Source organism: Panthera leo, chromosome A1 (assembly GCF_018350215.1).
Source record: "Panthera leo isolate Ple1 chromosome A1, P.leo_Ple1_pat1.1, whole genome shotgun sequence".
Taxonomy (NCBI): Eukaryota; Metazoa; Chordata; class Mammalia; order Carnivora; family Felidae; genus Panthera; species Panthera leo.
In genome coordinates this window covers 116,816,743-116,838,742 of record NC_056679.1, presented here as the reverse complement: position 1 = coordinate 116,838,742, position 22,000 = coordinate 116,816,743, and the positions used below count along the sequence as shown (strand labels likewise).

Genomic DNA, 22,000 nt, shown 5'->3' with positions numbered 1-22,000 from the left:
GAATGCCCCTGATTTTAAGACCTACAATCAAGTTCCCAGTTAGAATGGATTTAGGATTTCTGAGCTCTGTCTAGGAGGACAGTGTGTGGGGGTGTAGATTAGCAAGTGGGGAAAAGGAAAAACTCATACTGAAAATCAACATGGAAAATGCTGAGAAAAACTCTTCCCCCTTCACACCCCTCTCACACTTTTGGCTTCCCCTTTCCCCCATTTCTCTGTCCAAACTGCCACTAATGATTATTTTCAAAAGATTTAATTTCTGTAAAGAATAAATGAATAGCGCTCACCTAGTAGGATTTGTCCCAACATCAGCCTCCCTATCTTTAGGCATAACTGGGATTTGTGCAAAAGCATTATTTAGGAGATATTTGGGATATTCGAAAACCCCAAAGATGAGGAAGTCACAAGTTCTTACTTTTGTATAAGATGACTTGTTGAATATTAAATCATAAATTAACAAAATTTCTCCTTAGCAGAAACTTTCAAATATTTCATTTTGCCATTTTATGCCATTTTCCATAGTTTCCCCTAATTCAGGCATTTTCAAGTTTTAATTATGTGCAAGTATAACTTTAAGTGGACTCATTACAAAAACAGTCTTGATTTCTGCTTGGATTCTATTGCCAAAACAATTATTATAAAGCTCTCCCAACCAAACTTAGCCTTAAACTAAATAACTTCAAATTTTTATTTAATAAATAAATTTTGAAATAAATTCAAAAGATTTCTAGCCATAATGCATAAGATCCTATTAGAGATCTTGCAGCCAAATAGGAAAAAAGTAAATTTGACACACACCAAAGAGTATGTCAGCAAAAGTGATGAAGGATAGAAGCAGAAATGCTCACCTTTAGTCCCGAAGGCTGACCTACAGCCTGCATAGTTTTTAAAAATATTTTTATTTGTTTATGAGAGTGAGAACCAGAGTGTGAGCAGGGGAGGAGCAGGGTGAAGGGAAACACAGAATCCCAAGCAGGCTCCAGGCTTCACGAGCTGTCAGCACAGAGCCTGACACAGGGCTCGAACTCATGAACTGCAAGATCATGACCTGAGCGAAAGTGGGAAGCTTAACCAACTGAGCCACCCAGGTGCCATGCTTGCATAGGTTTAATAAGGATTAAATATGTGCTGGTTGCTACATCCTTAAAGGGTCTCATGACTGCCTGTATATCTCACCCATAGTTAATATCAAACTGAATGATAAACACCAGAGAAATCTTGTGAAAGCAGTTTTATGAATAGAAATTCAAAGAAATATTTATGATACTTCCTACATGTTCCCTCCACCTTGAGCACTAAGCATATAACTACAAGCTTCATACAGCAGAAAGTGCAGTTTTTTCTGCACATGGGTCCTGTCCTATGCTACTTAAATAAACTCACTATGTTGCACCATATAATAACATCTCAAGAATTTCTTGGCCATTGTTCTCGACAACCCCACAACAAAAGGATATGTATGATTTTAAACCAGATTTTCTTTTTTTTTTAATTGTTTTAATGTTTATCTTTGAGAGAAAAAGACAAAGCACAAATGGGGGAGGGGGAGAAGGAGAGGGAGAGAGAAGAGAGAGAGAGAGAGAGAGAGAGAGAGAGAGAGAATGGAAGCAGGCTCCAGGCTCTGAGCTGTCAGCACAGAGCCCGATGCAGGGCTCGAACACTAACTGTGAGATCATGACCTGAGCCAAAGTTGGACACTTAACCAAGTAAGCTACCCAGGGTGCCCCTAAACCAGATTTTCTTAGTGCTTAAGATTATTCCTTGGGAACATGTTATGTGCTTAAGAAACTAAAAGACAGGACATCAGCAGCATCACATCAAGCACATTTTCATCCTGTAAAGCTTAATGAAGTGTCCAAATCAAGTCTAACAGAGTAGGACTTCTTTGAGAGTAAAGATCTGTATCACTCAAATTTTGTGTCTTAAGTATCTAGCTGGGTTCTGGGCACACAAATTAAGTGGCTAAAGCACTCTCAATATACAACAACCTATGTCATCCTTTTTTCTTTTTTTACTTACATCCTTACCAATAACACATTACTACAGAATTTCTTTCTCAATTTTCTATTGCCAAGGAACCAGTTTTTCACATAATACATCACATAATACCATATAAAGTATCTTGGACCTTTCTTTTGTGAATCCTCACTCTAACTCTATGTTGTGTTTACTTACTACTTTATGATTATGTAATAATTTTTCAAAAATTACCTTTTTCTAAAAATTGTTTTCTATTTCATCTTCAAAGTATAGCCCTCAGAACCTAAAGTCATACTCCAGGTTGGTCATATCTTATCCAAAAAGAGGATATCTGGCCCTTTTAATGCAGGCTGGCTCAGTCCAAGGACCCAGAGGGAGTCCCACAGGACCAGTGAAGAGGGTCGTTGGCTTCTCCCAGAATGGAAATCAATCTTCCTGGATGGAAACGCAAACCGAGAGGAAGGGAGAACAGAGTTTACTGAAGATAGACAGAGAGAGCAGAGTCAGAAAGAGAGTCTGGGAGACTCAGAAAGGAAAGGAGAGACAGAGTCTTGTCTTTGCTTGGGGCTTGGGGTTTTTGTTGAGGATGGTGGTCTGGTATATGTGCCCCCTCAGGCATCCAAGAATTGGTCAAAACGATGAGTTTTTAGACGTCCTCCATAAGTCACTGAGGCCCTTGAGTCAGTGGTCTTGGAAAACATTCATGACAACCTCACCTAGTCATTCCTTAGATGTTAATCGGTTGTGCTGGAAGACTCCAAAGAAATCATGAACTCCTTGACCTTTACAAGGAGGACGTACGTTAAGGCATGTGTAAGAATAGATCTAGAAAGGGAAACTGAAAGGACCCCATGAAAAAACTGCCTTTTTGGGGCGCCTGGGTGGCTCAGTCGGTTAAACGGCCAACTTCGGCTCAGGTCATGATCTCGCGGTCCGTGAGTTCGAGCCCCGCGTCGGGCTCTGTGCTGACAGCTCAGAGCCTGGAGCCTGTTTCGGATTCTGTGTCTCCCTCTCTCTGACCCTCCCCCGTTCATGCTTTGTCTCTCTCTGTCTCAAAAATAAAAACGTTAAAAAAAAAATTTAAAAACTGCCTTTTTTGCTCCTTTTCCTGCTTCAGTTCTTGCTAGGACCTAGGCCCCTACCTTCCTTCTGAGTTTCTCAGACTCTCTGTCTGAATCTGCTCTCTCTCTGTATCTTCAATAAACTCTGCTCTCACTTCCTTTTGGTTCATGTTTGATTTCCATCCTGGGAAAAGCCAAGGACCCCCTTTGCTGGTCCTGTGGGACCCCCTCTGGCTCCTTGAACCCAGCCAGCCTGCATCACTTTTTTTTTTTTTTTTTTTTTGAGAGAGAGGGAGAGAGAGAGAGAATGCAAATGGTAAAGGGAGAGAGAGAGAGAATTGGAGCATCGGGCTCTTTCTCACAACCCCAAGATCATGACCCAAGTGCAGCCAAAACACAGAGTCAGAAACTTAACCGACTGAGTCACCCAGGTGCCCCTGCATCACTTTCATTCAAAATACTATAAATCAAGGAAAAGAGTCTAAAATTGCATCTAGCTCTTTAACACCCATATCACATACTTTTTAAATCATGGATTGAAAACTAAAATTCACACCTATTTTTTTTGGAGATACTCTTAAGCCACAGATCAGAAAGTCCTAGACTTTTATACTTTTTCTTTTTACTCAAATATGATGAATGTCATTGTGTTAAGAGCTAACCTATCTAGTTCAATCACATAATATATTTTACCTACATTCCAATTTCATATTGCTATGTATTTGGTAAGTAGTAACACCACATCTTCCTCTGAGCTGCGGATGAAAGTTTTCATCAAGTGTAGCTGAAAAGGAAGGCCTGAAACCTTTACCAGCAACCCCACCAGACATCAGTTTATTAGACAGTACCTAACCTGAAGTAAAAATTAAACCAAGAAGGGCACCTCAGTGGCCCAGTTGGTTAAATGTTTGACTCTTTATTTCTGTTCAGGTCATGATCTCATGGTGGTGAGATCAAGCCCCGCACTGGGCTCTGCACTGACAGCTCAGAGCCTACTTGGGATTTTCCCTCTGTCCTTCCCCTGTGTTCTCTCCCCTTCTCAAAATAAATAAACTTTAAAAAAAATCTAACAAGACACTATCAACATTATCCAAAAAAAGACAACATACAAATCTCACATTATGGTTTCAAAACATGCTAAACAAATATCACTAGATCATCATTATGATAGATTCTTAAAAGAAATTTGATAAAATTTGACAGCTGTTACAAATGACCATCTTCATTTTAAACAGTAAAACACCAGAATTATTTCCATGAAAAATCATGAGCATAACAAGACATTTCATGTCATAGTATTATTCAATACTGACTTGGATACTCTAAACAACACAAGATAAGAAAGTGTGACTCTGTGTGTGTGTGTGTGTGTGTGTGTGTGTGTGTGTGTGTGTGTGTGTGTTAGAAAGAGGATAACATGTATGGTTACAAGATAAGTTTATAGCTGATATAATTTTCTACTCATAAAATCCAAGAAAATTAAAGAAAAAAATAATTAGAACTAAAAAGAGTTCAGTGACATTATTAGCTTTCATCTTTGATGAGATTCTATAAAACATTTGGACTTCAAGCATAATATATATGAAAAGAAGTTACTAAGTGCCATGAAAACTGGACCAAGATGTGACAGAGTGCTAAGAGTGAATTCTGGCCACTGGAGCTTTGGAAAGTGTGGTAATCAATTTCAGTTTTGAGCATCAGTACCCCAAGGCCAGTGGGTTTCTCCTAGAGGCTATAGCAGGGCAATATGACTGTGTGCACTCTTGTACCGCAGTGGAAAAACCTTTACCCCTTTCCACAGAAGACTAACAGTGGGACTGGTCAGATGCCATATGATTCACACACTCTAAGCAGAAACAAAAGTGCTTCACTGAGCCTAAAATAGGGAATGATATTTCCACACAAGATGATAAGCCTAGGACAGGCTGTGTGAACTCCTTATCTCTTGGTAAGGAAGTGTTCCAAGTCCAAGGCCCATTCTTATGTGAATAAGTGAAGGTTGAAAGACTACAAATTAGACTGCCCTTCCCAACACTAAGCATAAAATAAGCTTCAATAAAGTTAAAAGTATTGATACCATACAAAGTGTGTTCTCTGACCACAATGGAAAGAAATTAGAAATCAATAACAAAATGAAATTTGAGAAATTCACAAATATGTGGAAATTAAATCACATATGCTAAAGTATCCAATGGGTCAAAGAAGAACAAGGAAAATTAGAAAACACTCTGAGACAAATGAAAATGAAGATACAATATATGAGAAACTTATGGGATGCAACTAAAGCAGTGCTCAGAGGAAAATGTATAGCTGTAATGTTGACACAGAAAATGAAGAAATGCCTCATATCAATAACCTAACCTCCTACTTTGAGTTTCTGGAAAAATAAGAGCAAACCAAACCCAAATCAAACAAAAGAAAGAGAATAAATAGGATTATGGCAGAAATAAATGAAATAAATAATGGAAAAATAGTAGAGAAAGACAATGAAGCTGAAGCCACAAGCTGGTTCTTTGAAAAGATCAACATAATTGACAAACCTTTACCTAGACTGACCAAGAGAAAAGACAAGAAAATGAAAATTATTAAAACCAGAAATGAAAGAGGAGACATTACTATTGACCTTAAAGAAATAAAAAAAAAGAGTTCAGGGGGAATTAAGATGGAAGAGCAGTAGGGGGACCAGGATTGTCCTCATCCCTCAAACACAGCTGTTTTGAGGTTGAGATCACTTGGAACACCCAGGAAATTGATCTGCAGAGCAGCAGAAGGATCTCCACAGTTGGAAGGAGATAGTTTGGCAGGATCGAGTTTTTTGATTCTCTGGTTTACTTTTCTCCCCTTTCATTTTTCTCTTTTTACAGCATAAGGCTTTCACCCTCCCTTATTTTTCTAGGGTTACTTCAACAAATCAAAGCACACCTACCTAAAGGTCCAAACACTCCACCACTACAATCAAGGAAGAGCTCTGCAGAGGACTGACCAGTGGAACAGAGCAGCTAAAATGCAACAACAGAGTGCACGCAACATACAGCAGAAACACTCCCTGGAGTGCCAGGCCCTGGAGAGGGTATGACCCCCTTTTTAATATAGTAGTACTCTCAGGTACAAAACACATAACAAGCTTTTAAAACACACAAAAGACAAAAACCTAGTCAAAATGACAAGATGGAGGAATTCCCCTCAAAAGAAAGGTCAAAAAGAAATCACAGCCAGTGGGGTGCCTGGGTGGCTCAGTCAGTTAAGCGTCTAACTTTGGCTCAGGTCACGAGCTCACGGTCTGTGAGTTCGAGCCCCATGTTGGGCTCTGTGCTGACAGCTCAGAGCCTGGAGCCTGCTTCAGATTCTGTGTCTCCCTCTCTCTCTGACCCTCCCCCATTCATGCTCTGCCTCTCCCTGTCTCAAAAATAAATAAACATTTAAGAAAAAATTTTTTAATATAAACAAAATTAAAAAAAGAAATCACAGCCTGAGAATTGCTCAAAACAGATATAAATAATATATCTGAACAAGAATTTAGAAAAACAGTCATAAGACTAATACCTGGGCTGAAAAAAAGTATAGAAGACACCAGAGAAACTCTTGCTGCAGAGATCAAAGACCTAAGAACTAGTCAGGATGAATTTCAAAATGCTACAACTGAGATGCAAAATAAACTAGATACAGTGACAGCAAGGATGGAAGAAGCAGACAGCAGAATAGCTGAAATAGAAGATAAAATTATGGAAAATAATGAAGCTGAAACAAAGATGGAAAAGAAATTACTAGGTCATGAGGGGACAATTAGAGAACTAAGTGATTCCATGAAATGAAACCATATCCATATCATAGGAGTGTCAGAAGAAGAAGAGCAAGAGAAAAGGGCAGAAGGTTTATTTTAACAAGTTATAGATGAGAACTTCCCTAATCTGAGGAAGGAAACTGACATCCAAGTCCAAGAGGCAGAGAAAACTCCATTCAAAATCAACAAAAACCAGTTAATCACTGTAACATATCATGGTGAAACTGGCAAAATACAAAGATAAAGAGAGAATTCTGAAAGAAGCTAGGGTAAAATGTCCTTAAGCTACAAGGGTAGACACATAAGGTTAGTAGCAGACCTAGCCACTGAAACTTGGCAGGCCAGAAGGGAGTGGCAGGAAATAGTCAATGTTCTGAATATGAAAAATATGCAGCCAAGAATCCTTTATCAAGCAAGTCTATCATTTGGAATAGAAGGAGAGATAAAGACTTTCCAGGACAAACAAAAACTAAAGGAGTTCATGATCACTAAACCAGCCCTGCAAGAGGTCCTAAGGGGGACTCTGTGAGTGGAAAGCATCAAAGACTACAAAGTACCAGAGGACATCACCACAAACATGGAATCTACAGATAACACAATGGCACTAAATCCATATCTTTCAATAATCAATCTGAATGTAAATGGGCTAAATGCCCCAATCAAAAGATATAGGGTATCAGAACGGATATAAAAAAAAAAAAAAGACCATCTATATGCTGCCTACAAGAGACTCATTTTAGATCTGAGGACACCAGCAGATTGAAAGTTAGGGGATGGAGAACCATCTATTATGCTAATGGACATCAAAAGAAAGCTGGAGTAGCCATACTTATATCAGACAAACTGGATTTTAAAACAACGACTGTAAAAAGAGATGAAGAAGGGCATTATATCATAATTAAGGGGTCTATTTATTAAGAAAAGCTAGGAGGAAGATGTCAGAGTAGGAGGATGCTGGGCTTACCTCATCCTGCTGATCGCTTAGATTCCACCCACATCTGCCTAAATAATCCAGAAAACCACCAGAAGACTAGCAGAATGGACTAGAGGCAAGCACAGACAAGAGGCCCACTGAAGAGGGTAGGAAGGGCAGAGAGGTGATGCGTGCTACAAGGACCAGGGAGAGGGAGCCGCGGCGGTAGGTGGGCAGCCCGCCCAGCAAGGCAGAGCCCCCGAAGTCTGGTTTGCAAAAGCTGAGGGCCAAACTCCGTGAGTTCTGACAGCCAGTGGGACTTAACATCTGGAACGTTAAAAGTCAACGGCTCTGCTCTTGGAGAGCGGGGAGGGTGAGAGGACACCGGGAGGAGAGTTGTTGAACCCCGGAAGACAGAGCTCAGCTCAGTGGGGGGAACAAAGGTGCTGGCAGGTGCCATTTCCTTCTCCCATCCCACAGCCGAAATTCCAAAGGGAACCAGTTCCCATCACTGAACTTGCTTGCACCACACAAATGCCTAACACTGTGCTTCTTTGGATCCATCCCTCCGAGGGGTTGGCCTCCCTCCGGGTGCTGCAGGGCCCCTCCCCCAGGGGACCACTGCCAGCAAAACTAGCTAAGCCTGCTCCTCCCGCCCCTATGCACCTTGCAGATCCACCCCGGCTAATACGCCAGATCCCATCAAAGCAGCACCACAAACCTGGCAGTGTGCAAGTAGCCCAGACAGGGGTCACACCACTCCACAGTGAGTCCTGCCCCTGGGAGAGGGGAAGATAAGGTACACACCAGTCTGACTGTGACCCCAGTGGTGGGCTGGGGGCAGACATCAGGTCTGACTGCGGCCCAGCCCACCAACACAAGTTACTCCGGACAGCACGGGGGAAGTGCCCTGCAGTTCTGCACCACCCCAGAAACTATCCAAAACGACCAAACGGAAGAATTCTCAAAAGAAACTCCAGGAAATAGCTACCGCTAACGAATTGATCAAAAATGATTTAAGCAATATAACAGAGCAAGAATTTAGAATAATAGTCATAAAATTAATTGCTGGGCTTGAGAAAAGTATAGAGGACACCAGAGAATCTATTGCTACAGAGATCAAGGGACTAAGAAATAGTCACGAAGAGCTAAAAAATGCTATAAATGTGGTGCAAAATAAAATGGAGGCGGCCATAGCACAGATTGAAGAAGCAGAGGAGAGAATAGGTGAATTAGAAGATAAAATTATGGAAAAAGAGGAAGCTGAGAAAAAGAGAGATAAAAAAATCCAGGAGTATAAGGGGAGAATTAGAGAACTAAGTGATGCAATCAAATGGAACAATATCCGTACAATAGGAATTCCAGAAGAAGAAGAGAGAGAAAGGGGCTGAAGGTATACTTGAACAAATCATAGCTGAGAAGTTCCCTGATCTGGGGAAGGAAAAAGGCATTGAAATCCAAGAGGCACAGAGAATTCCCTTCAGATGTAACTTAAATCAATCTTTTGCATGACATATCATAGTGAAACTGGCAAAATACAAGAATAAAGAGAAAATTCTGAAAGCAGTGAAGGATAAACAGGCTCTAACTTACAAAGGTAGACCTATAAGAGTAGTGGCAGACCTATCTACTGAAACTTGGCAGGCCAGAAAGGAATGACAGGAAATCTTCAATGTGATGAACAGAAAAAATATGCAGCTGACAATCCTTTATCCAGCAAGTCTGTCAACCAGAATAGAAGGAGAGATAAAGGTTTTCCCAAATAAACAAAAACTGAAGGAATTCATCACCACTAAACCAGCCCTACAAGAGATCCTAAGGGGGATTCTGTGAGTGAAATGTTGCAAGGACCACAAAGTACCAGAGACATCACTACAAGCATGAAACCTACAGACATCACAATGACTCTAAACCCATATCTTTCTATAATAACACTGAATGTAAATGGACTAAATGCTCCAACCAAAAGACAGAGGGTATCAAAATGGATAAAAAAACAAGACCCATCTATTTTCTGTCTATAAGAGACTCATTTTAGACCTGAGGACACCTTCAGATTGAAAGTGAGGGGATGGAGAACTATCTATCATGCTACTGGAAGTCAAAAGAAAGCTGGAGTAGCCATGCTTATATCAGACAAACTAGACTTTAAAGGCTGTAACAAGAGATGAAGAGGGGCATTATATAATAATTACAGGGTCTATCCATCAGGAAGAGCTAACAATTATAAATGTCCATCCGCTGAATACAGGAGCCCCCAAATATATAAACAATTAATCACAAACATAAGCAAGCTTATCGATAAGAATGTGGTGATTGCAGGGGACTTTAATACCCCACTTGCAGCAATGGACAGATCATCTAGACACAGGATCAATAAAGAAACAAGGGCCCTGAATGATACATTGGATCAGATGGACAGGACAGATATATTTAGAACTCTGCATCCAAAAGCAACAGAATATACTTTCTTCTCGAGTGCACATGGAACATTCTTCAAGATAGATCACATACTGGGTCACAAAACAGCCTTTCATAAGTATAAAAGAATTGAGATCATACCATGCACACTTTCAGATCACAATGCTATGAAACTTGAAATCAACCACAGGAAAAAGTCTGGAAAACCTCCAAAAGCATGGAGGTTAAAGAACACCCCACTAAAGAATGAATGGGTCAACCAGGCAATCAGAGAAGAAATTTAAAAATATATGGAAACAAATGAAAATGAAAATACAACAATCCAAATGCTTTGGGAAGCAGCGAAGGCAGTCCTGAGAGGAAAATACATTGCAATCCAGGCCTATCTCAAGAAACAAGAAAAATCCCAAATACAAAATCTAACAGCACACCTAAAAGAAATAGAAGCAGAACAGCAAAGACACCCCAAACCCAGCAGAAGAGGAGAAATAATAAAGATCAGAGCAGAAGTAAACAACATAGAATCTAACAAAAACTGTAGAGCAGATCAATGAAACCAAGAGTTTTTTTTTTTTAAATAAACAAACTTTATAAACCTCTAGCCAGGTTTCTCAAAAAGAAAAGGGAGATGACCCAAATAGATAAAATCATAAATGAAAATGGAATTATTACAACCAATCCTTCAGAAATACAAGCAATTATCAGGGAATACTATGAAAACTATATGCCAATAAACTGGACAACCTGGAAGAAATGGACAAATTGCTAAGCACCCACACACTTCCAAAACTCAAACAGGAAGAAATAGAAAACTTGAGCAGACCCATAGCCAGCAAAGAAATTGAATCAGTTATCAAAAATCTCCCAACAAATAAGAGTCCAGGACCAGATGGCTTCCCAGGGGAATTCTACTAGACATTTAAAGCAGAGATAATACCTATCCTTCTCAAGCTGTTCCAAAAAATAGAAGGGGAAGGAAAACTTCCAGACTCATTCTATGAAGCCAGCATTACTTTGATTCCTAAACCAGACGGAGACCCAGCAAAAAAAGAGAACTACAGGCCAACATCCCTGATGAATAGGGATGCAAAACTTCTCAATAAGATACTAGCAAATCAAATTCAACAGCATATAAAAAGAATTATTCAGCATGATGAAGTGGGATTCATTCCTGGGCTGCAGGGCTGGTTCAACATTCGCAACAATGTGATACATCACATTAATAAAAGAAAAGATAAGAACCATATCATCCTGTCAATCGATGCAGAAAAAGCATTTGACAAAATTCAGCATCCTTTCTTAATAAAAACCCTCGAGAAAGTAGGGATAGAAGGAACAAACTTAAACATCATAAAAGCTAATATCATCCTCAGTTAATATCATCCTCAATGGGGAAAAACTGAGAGCTTTCCCCCTGAGATCAGGAACACGACAGGGATGTCCACTCCCATCGCTGTTGTTTAACATAGTGTTGGAAGTGCTAGCATCAGCAATCAGACAACAAAAGGAAATCAAAGGCATCAAAATTGGCAAAGATGAAGTCAAGCTTTCACTTTTTGCAGATGACATATTATACATAGAAAACCGGGTAGACTCCACCAAAAGTCTGCTAGAACTGATACATGACTTCAGCAAAGTTGCAGGACACAAAATCAATGTAGAGAAATCAATTGCATCCTTATGCACTAATAATGAAGCAACAGAAAGACAAATAAAGAAACTGATCCCATTCACAACTGCACCAAGAAGCATAAAATACCTAGGAATAAACCTAACCAAAGATGTAAAAGATCTGTATTCTGAAAACTATAGAAAGCTTATGAAGGAAATTGAAGAAGATATAAAAAAATGGAAAAACATTCCATGCTCATGGATTGGAAGAATAAATATTGTTAAAATGTCAATACTACCCAAAGCTATCTACACATTCAATGCAATCCCAATCAAAATTGCGCCAGCATTCTTCTCGAAGCTAGAACAAGCAATCCTAAAATTTGTATGGAACCACAAAAGGCCCCAAATAACCAAAGTAATTTTGAAGAAGAAGACCAAAGAGGGAGGCATCACAATCCCAGACTTTAGCCTCTACTACAAGGCTATAATCATCAAGACAACATGGTATTGGCACAAAAACAGACACATAGACCAATGGAATAGAATAAACACCCCAGAATTAGACCCACAAAAGTATGGCCAACTAATCTTTGACAAAGCAGGAAAGAATATCCAATGGAAAAAAGACAGTCTCTTTAACAATGGTGCTGGGAGAACTGGACAGCAACATGCAGAAGGATGAAACTAGACCACTTTCTTACACCATTCACAAAAATAAACTCAAAATTGATAAAGGACCTGAATGTGAGACAGGAAACCATCAAAACCCTAGAAGAGAAAGCAGGAAAAAAACCTCTCTGACCTCAGGTGCAGCAATTTCTTACTTGACACATCCCCAAAGGCGAGGGAATTAAAAGCAAAAATGAACTATTGGGACCTCATGAAGATAAAAAGCTTCTGCACAGCAAAGGAAACAATCAACAAAACTAAAAGGCAACCAACGGAATGGGAAAAGACATTTGCCAATGACATATCAGACAAAGGGCTAGTATCCAAAATCTATAAAGAACTCACCAAACTCCACACCCCAAAAACAAATAATCCAGTGAAGAAATGGGCAAAAAACATGAATAGACACTTCTCTAAAGAAGACATCCAGATGGCCAACAAGCACATGAAAAGATGCTCGACGTCGCTTCTCATCAGGGAAATACAAATCAAAACCACACTGAGATACCACCTCACACCAGTCAGAATGGCGAAAATGAACAAATCAGGAGACTATAGATGCTGGCAAGGATCTGGAGAAATGGGAACCCTCTTGCACTGTTGGTGGGAATGCAAATTGGTGCAGCCACTCTGGAAAACAGTGTGGAGGTTCCACAAAAAATTAAAAATAGATCTACCCTATGACCCAGCAATAGCACTGCTAGGAATTTACCCAAGGGATACAGGAGTGCTGATGCATAGGGGCACTTGTACCCGCAATGTTTATAGCAGCGCTTTCAACAATAGCCAAATTATGGAAAGAGCCTAAATGTCCATCAACTGATGAATGGATAAAGAAATTGTGGTTTATATACACAGTGGAATACTACATGGCAATGAGAAAGAATGAAATATGGCCTTTTGTAGCAATGTGGATGGAACTGGAGAGTGTTATCCTAAGTGAAATAAGTCATACAGAGAAAGATGGATACCATATGTTTTCACTCTTATGTGGTTCCTGGGAAACTTAACAGAAGACCATGGGGTAAGGCAAGGAAAAAAAAAGAGGTTAGAGAGGGAAGGAGCCAAAACATAAGAGCCTCTTAAAAACTGAGAACAAACTGAGGGTTGATGGGGGGTGGGAGGGAGAGGAGGGTGGGTGATGGGCATTGAGGAGGAAACCTGTTGGGATGAGCACTGGATGTTGTATGGAAACCAATTTGACATTAAATTTCATATTTAAAAAAATAAATTAAAAAAAATAAATGTTGATGTTACCCAAAGCAATCTATGCATTCAATGCAATCCTTATCAAAATAACATCAGCATTCTTCGCAGAGCTAGAACAAACAATCCTAAAATTTGTATGGAACCACAAAAGAATAGCCAAATAGCCAAAGGAATGTTGAAAAAGAAAACCAAGGAAGGAAGCATCACAATTCTGGACCTTAACCTGTATTACAAAGCTGTCATCATCAAGACAGTATGGTATTGGGACAAAAACAAACACAGATCTGTTGAACAGAATAGAACCCAGAAATGGACCCACAAATATATGGCCAACTAATCTTCAATAAAGCAGGGAAGAATGTCCAATGGAAAAAAGACAGTCTCTTTAGCAAGTGGTGCTAGGAGAACTGTACAGTGATATGCAGAAGAATGAAAATGGACCGCTTTCTTACACCATACACAAAAATAAATTTAAAGGGATGAAAGACCTAAATGTGAGACAGGAAACCATCAATATCCTGCAGGAGAAAACAGGCAGCAACCACTTTGACGCTGACCACAGCACCTTCTTACTTGACATGTCTCTGGAGGCAAGGGAAATAAAAGCAAAAATGAACTATTGAGACCTCATCAAAATAGAAAGCTTCTGCACAGTGAAGGAAACAATCAACAAAACTAAAAGGCAACTGACAGAATGGGAGACGATATTTGCAAATGACATACCAGACAAAGGGTTAGTATCCAAAATCTACAAAGAACTTATCAAACTTAACACCCAAAAAACAAATAATTTAGTGAAGCAATGGGCAAAATACATGAATAGCAATGGGCAAAATACAAAATACATGAATGGGCAAAATACATGAACATAACAGACATGAAAAAAATGCTCAACATCACTCATCATCACTCATCATCAGGGAAATACAAATCAAAACCATGATGATGAGATACTACCTCACCTGTCAGAATGGCTAAAATTAACAACTCAGGCAACAAGAGATGTTGGCAAGGATGCGGAGAAAGGGGAATGCTTATGCACTGCTGGTGGGAGTGCAAACTGGTATAGCCACTCTAGAAAAATGAATGGAGGTTCCTCAAAAAATTAAAAATTGAACTACTCTATGGCCCAGCAATTACACTACTATGTATTTATCCAAAGGATACAAAAATGCTGATTTACAGGGAACATGCACCCCAATGTTTACAGCAGCACCACAGACAATAGCCAAAGTATGGAAAGAGTTCAAATGTCCATGGACTGATGAATGGATAAAGAAGATGTGGTATATATATTCAATGGAATATTACTTGGCTACCAAAAGAATGAAATCAAGCCATTTGCAACAACTTGGATGGAACTAGAGTGTGTTATGCTAAGCGAAATAAGTCAGTCAGAGAAAGACAATTATCATATGATTTCACTCATATGTGGAATTTAAGATAGAAAACAAGGGCGCCTGGGTGGCTCAGTCACTTGAGCGTCTGACTTCGGTTCAGGACATGATCTCACGGTACATGAGTTCAAGCCCCACATCAGGCTTGCTGCTGTCAGCCTGTCAGTGCAGAGCCCACTTCAGATCCTCTGCCCCCCTCTCCACCTCTCCCCCACTTGTATTCTCCCCAAAATAAATAAATATAAAAAATAAATAAGACCCAAAAAAGATAAACATAAGGGAAGGGAAGCAAAAATAATATAAAAACAGAGAGGGAGGCAAACCATAAAAGACTCTTAAATATGGAGAACAAACTGAGGGTTGCTGGCAGGGTGTTGGGTGGGGTAAGAGCTAAGGGGGTGAGGGGCATTAAGGAGGACACTGGTTGGGATGAGCACTGGGTGTTATATGTAAATGAAGAATCACTAAGTTCTATTCCTGAAAAAATATTTTTTTCATTTAAAACAAAGAAATCAATGTGAAAATGGACATGGCGGTTAGAATGATACCTAAAAGCCAAGAAATACCAAAAATAGCTACCAGCCTCCAGAAACTGGAAGAGCAAGGAATAACACTTCTCTAGAAGGTTAGGAGGGACTATGACCCTGCAGATGTCTTGAGTTTGGATTTCTTAACTCTGGAACTTTGAGAGAATAAATTTCTGTTATTTTAAGCTAAAACATAAAAAATTAAAAAATAAAGGATTTAAAATTAAAAAAAAAAAAGAACTTGCCAAACTCAACACAAAACAAACAATCCAGTGAAGAAATGGGCACAAGATATGAACAGACACTTTTCCAAAGAAGACATCCAGATGAATAACAGACACATGAAAAGATTCTCAACATCACTTATCATCAGGGAAATTACAAATCAAAACCACAATGAGATATCACCTCACAGCTATCAGAATGGCTAAAATTAACAACACAAGAAACAAGAGGTGTTGTCGAGGATGCAGAGAAAGAGGAATCCTCTTGCACTGTTGGTGGGAATGCAAACTGGTGCAGCCACTTTGGAAAACAGTATAGAGGTTCCTCAAAAAAATTAAAAATAGAACTACCCTACAACCTAGCAATTGCATTGCAAGGAATTTATCCAAAGGATACAAAAATGCTGATTCAAAGGGGCACATACACCCCCAATGTTTATAGCAGTGCTATCAACAATAGCCAAACTATGGAAAGAACCCAAATGTCCATCAACTAATGAATGGATAAAGCAGATGTGGTACATATACACAATGAAATACTACTCGGCAATGAAAAAGAATGAAATATTGCCATTTTCAACAACGTGAATGAAACTGGAGGGCATTATGCTGAGCAAAATAAGTCAGTCAGAGAAAGATACCATAGGATTTCACTCATACGTGGAATTTGAGAAACTCAACAGATGAACATAGAGGAAGGGAAGAAAAAATAAGAAAAAAACAGAGAGAGACACAAACCATAAAAAACTCTTAAATACAGAGAACAAACTGAGGGTTTCTAGAAGGGTGTGGGTGGGTGGGAGGGTGCGTTTAATGGGTGATGGGCATTAAGAAGGGCACTTTTCAAGATGAGCACTGGGTGTCATACATAACAGATGAATAATTGGGTTCTACTCCTGAAGCAAAGACTACACTGTATGTTAACTAACTTGAATATACATTTTAAAAATCCATCAATTAGAGTTTACACACTAACCATTCTAAAAATGAACCAACAAAAAATGAAATAAGAAAACAATTCCATTTATAATAGCATCAAAAACTCAAAATACTAAGGAATAAATGTAACAAAATAAATATAAAATGCATACTCTGAAAACTACAAAACATTGTTGAAAGGGACTAAAGAACTAAGTAAATGGGGGGAAAATCCCACGTTCATGGATCAGAAGACTTTTTTTTTTTTTTAATTTTTTTAACGTTTATTTTTGAGACAGAGAGAGACAGAGCATGAACGGGGGAGGGGCAGAGAGAGAGGGAGATGCAGAATCGGAAGCAGGCTCCAGGCTCTGAGCCATCAGCTCAGAGCCCGACGCGGGGCTCGAAAGAAGACTTTTTATAGTTAAGATGGTGATGGCAATACTGCCCAAATTGATCTACAAATTGATCCCTATCAAAAGTAAGCTGGCTTCCTTGCAGAAATTGATAAACTGATCCTAAAAGTCACATGGAAATGCAAATCACACAGAACAGCCAACACAATCTTGAAAAAAAGAACAAAGTTGGAGCACTAATAGTTCCTGATTTTAAAACTTGCCACAAAATTACAATAATGAAAGCAATGTGGTACTGGGATAAGGATAGACATATAAATCAATGGAATAGCATCAAAATCCAGGAATGAACTCCCACATTTATTGATCAATTGATTTTCAACAATGGTTCCCAAACATTTCAACAGGAAAAGGATAGTTCTTTTCAATAAATGATGCCAGGATAACTGGATATCCACTTGCAAAAGAATAAAGTTGGATCACTACCTCACACCTGCTACAAAAATTAACTCAAAATGTATCAAAATGATACCAGCAAAATGTCAGAATAGGAATTCCCAGCCCTTATTCCCACACAAAAATAACCATTAACAATGATATATAAGCCAAAATTCATTTTTGAGGATTCCAGAATCCAGTTAAGAAGCTGGAGTACCCCAGGTGAACACAAGGCTGAAAGAGCTGCACTGAAATCAGTAGGAAGGATCATTTTAACTTTGCTCACATCAGCCCCTCACCCATACTGGTACACCTCAGCACCCGGAAAGAATACTGTCACTACTTCACCTTCAAGGGGAAAGAGAAGAGTAGAACGTGTCTCAGGGCTGTCTAAAGGACTAGTTTCTGTATTGCCTCAATCAGAGAACTGATGGAACTGGCATTGTTTGGATGCCTGGGGGCTATAGAGAACAAAAATAGCAAGGGGTCAGCTTGCTCCTTCAGGAAGGAGGGAGAGAAGTGAGGGTGTGTCTAGCCTTTTGGGTTTTCGGAAAGCTATCTAAGGAATTGGTATCTGTCTACCTGACTAGGGGTGCTGACAGGAAACCAGCACACTTGGATGCCTACTGGCCACTGAGAACAGAAGAGCTTACTGCTGTAGAACCAGAAAACTGAAATGCTGCCGACAGACACTAGAGGGAGCAACAAAGATAATTTAAATAACCCAGTCAAAAGGAGCAACAACAACAAAAAATAAAGAAAGGTATGAAGAAAACCTTTGGGACATATGGAATTTATGGGACACCTTTAAAAAGAAACAATCATTGGAGTCACAGAAGGAGAAGAGGGAAAAGGGTAGAAAGCTTATTTAAAGAAATAATGACAGAGAACTTCTCAAATATGAGGAAAGATTTGGACATCCAAGTTCATGAAGCTAGTAGGTCACCCCAAAATTTCAATCTGAAACACTCTTCCCTAAGATGAATTATAATAAAACTGTATAAAACAAAGAAAGAATTTTAAAAACACAAGAGAAAAAAAATTTCTCTCATACAAGCAAACCCCCATTAGGCTATTAACAGATTTCTCAGCAGAAACACCGCAGGCCAGGAGAGAATGGTTGATATATTCAATGTGCTGAAATAAAAATAAGCCACCAACCAAGGATATGTTATGCAGTAAAATTATCCTTCGAAATGAGACAAGATAAAGACTTTCCCCAATTAAAAAAAAAAAAGGCTCAGGGAGTTCATCACCATTAGACCTGCCTTATGAGAAACGCTGAAAGGAGTTCTTCCAGCTGAAATGAAAGGGTGATGACTAGTAACATGAAAACATATGAAAATATACCACAGTCTGGTAAAGTAAGTATAGAGTCAGATTCAGAATACTCTAATATTGTAATACAGTGGTGCCATAACTACTTTAAGAGTCAAAGAACAGATATATTAAAACTAGTGATAGTTATAATTATTTGTTAATGGATACACCCTTTGAAAAGATGTAAATTGTGGGGCACCTGAATGACTCAGTCAGTTAAGCATCTGACTCTTAATTTAGGCTCAGGTCACGATCTCATGGTCTTGAGATCAAGCCCCACATTGAGCTCCACTCTAAGCATGGAGCCTGCTTGAGATTCTCCCCCCTGCTCTGTCCCCCACCCTGTGCTCACTCTCTCTAAAATAAATAAATAAATAAATAAATAAACAAATAAATAAATAAACAAACAAACAAACAAACAAATGAAGAGAAGGAAAAATATATTCTGTGCAAATGGAAACCAAAAGAGAGAAGAGGAGTAGCTATACTTAGATAAAACCGACTTTAAGTAAAAAACCATAACAGGAGACAAAGGTCATTATATTGTGATAAAAGTCAACAAAAGAATATAACAATTGTTATATATCTACCCAACATCACAGCACATAAATATATAAATCAAATACCAACTTATCTGAAGGAAGTAATAGATGACATTACAGTAATAGCAGAGAACTTCAGTACACCCACTTTCATCAATGGAGAGATAATCCAGACAGAAAATCAGTATGAAAACACTGAACTAGAACAAATGGACTTAATAGACATGTACAGAACATACCCACCAACTTCAACAGAATACAAAGTCCTCTCAAGAGCACATGGAACATTCTCCAGGATAGATCATGTATTAGGTCACAAAGTAAGTCTCAGCAAATTTTAAAAGACTAAAATCATACAGAGTATCTTTTCTGACCATAATCATATGAAACTAGAAGTCGATAACCAGAGGAAAATGGGAAAATTCACAAATACTTGGAAATTTAACAACACACTCCTTAAAAACAGTGGGTCAAAGATGAAACAAAAGGGAAATAGAAGATATTTTGAAAGAAGTGAAAATGGAAACACAACATAGTAAAACTTAGGGGATGCAGCAAAAGTAGTGCTAAGAGGTAAGTTTACAGCAAGAAATAACTACTTTAAGAAAAATGATCTCAAGGGGCGTCTGAGTGGCTCAGTTGGTTGGGCGTCCGACTGCAGCTCAGGTCATGATCTCACAGTTTGTGAGTTCGAACCCCGCATCGGGCTCTGCGCTGACAGCTTGGACCCTGAAGCCTGCTTCGGATTCTACGTCTCCCTCTCTCTCTCTCTGCCCCTCCCCTACTCATGCTCTGCGTCTCTCTCTCTCTTAAAAAAAAAAAAAAACATAAAAAAAAAAGAAAAATGATCTCACTATGGGAATGCAAGCTGGTGCAGCCACTCCGGAAAACAGTATAGAGGTTCCTCAAAAAACTAAAAATAGATCTACCCTACAACCCAGCAATTGCACTACTAGGCATTTATCCACGGGATACAGGTGTGCTGTTTCGAAGGGACACATGCACCCCCATGTTTATAGCAGCAGTATCAGCAATAGCCGAAGTATGGAAAGAGCCCAAATGTCCATCAATGTATGAATGGATAAAGAAAATGTGATACACACACACACACACACACACACACACACACACAATGGAGTATTACTCGGCAATCAAAAAGAATGAAATCTTGCCATTTGCAACTATGTGGATAGAAGTGGAGAGTATTATGCTAAGTGAAATCAGTCAGTCAGAGAAAGACAAAAATCCTTTGACTTCACTCATATGAGAACTTTAAGAGACAAAACAGATGAACATAAGGGAAAAAAATAATATAAAAACAGGGAGGGGGACAAAACCGAAGAGACTCATAAATTTGGAGAACAAACTGAGGGTTATGGAGGGGTAGTGGGAGGCGGATGGGCTAAATGGGTAAGGGGCACTAAGGAATCTACTCCTGAAATCATTGTTGCACTATATGCTAACTAATTTGGATGTAAATTTTTAAAAATAAATAAAAAAGAAAAAAAGAAAAATGATCTCACTGGTGTGGAACCTTAAAAAACCCCAAACTATACAGAGAATGGATTGGTGTTTGCCATTTGCAGGGGGTGGGAGTGGGCAAAATGACTGAAGGTGAGCAAGAGGTACAAACTTCTGGTTATAAAATAAATAAGTTCTGGGGACATAATGTACAGTACAGTGACTATACTTAATAATACTAAATTGTATATTTGAAAGTTGCTAGGGATGTCTGGGTGGCTCAGTCAGTTAAGCCTACAACTCTTGATTTTATCTCAGGTCATGATCTGAGTTTGTGAGTTTGAGCCCCAAGTCAGGCTCTGCACTGACAGCATGAAGCTGGCTTGGAATTCTCTCTCCCATTCTCTCTTTCTCTCTCTCTCTCTCCTCCCCTGCTCTCACTCTCTCTCAAAATAAATAAATATTAAAAACAAAGTTGCTAAAAGAGTATATAGGAAAAGTTCTAATTACAAGAAAAAAAAGTTGCAACTATGTATGGTGATAGGTGTTAACTAGACTTATTGTGGTGATCATTTTCCAATATATACAAATGTCAAACCATTATATGTATATCTGAAACGAATATAATGTTATATGTCAATTATACTTCAATTTTTCAAATTAACTTAAATTAGAAATAAATGTTTATTAAATTAATTTAATTAATGGATGTTCCATATAAAAATTAAGATCTTCCTAAATAAACATGGAGACTGTAAAATCCATAAAAGAAAAATAGATGTATTTTAGTTCAGAAATGTAAAAAACACCTTTATATGGCAAAATATACATAACTACATCAATATAAGTTGTATAGGAGAAAAAATATTTGTGATATAGGTAGAAGATAAAAGTTAATATCTATATTTTAAAAAGAACTTTCTCAAACTTAAAACATTTTTTTTTCAAATAAAAATGGGAAAAGAATTTAATTGATAAATCAAAGAAAACCAAACATAAATGACAGTATGCTGAAGTTCACTGGTAGTATGTAGGAATTAAAGTAACAATGAGATATCACACTGGCAGAATGTAAGACTGCTTTTGCTTTTAGAGATAAAAGAGGTTGCTCATAACTTGGTGAAAATTAAAAGTACTACAAAATTCTTGAAAAGTACTCTAGCAAAACA

General features: G+C 38.6%; 1 protein-coding gene across 3 annotated transcripts in view; it reads right to left on the bottom strand.

Moving 5' to 3' along the window:
* The window catches only part of LOC122218963 (protocadherin alpha-C2), a 128,583-nt gene that overhangs the window by 91,699 nt on the left and 14,884 nt on the right, over nucleotides 1-22,000 (bottom strand). The gene's annotated exons all lie outside the window — the stretch shown is intronic.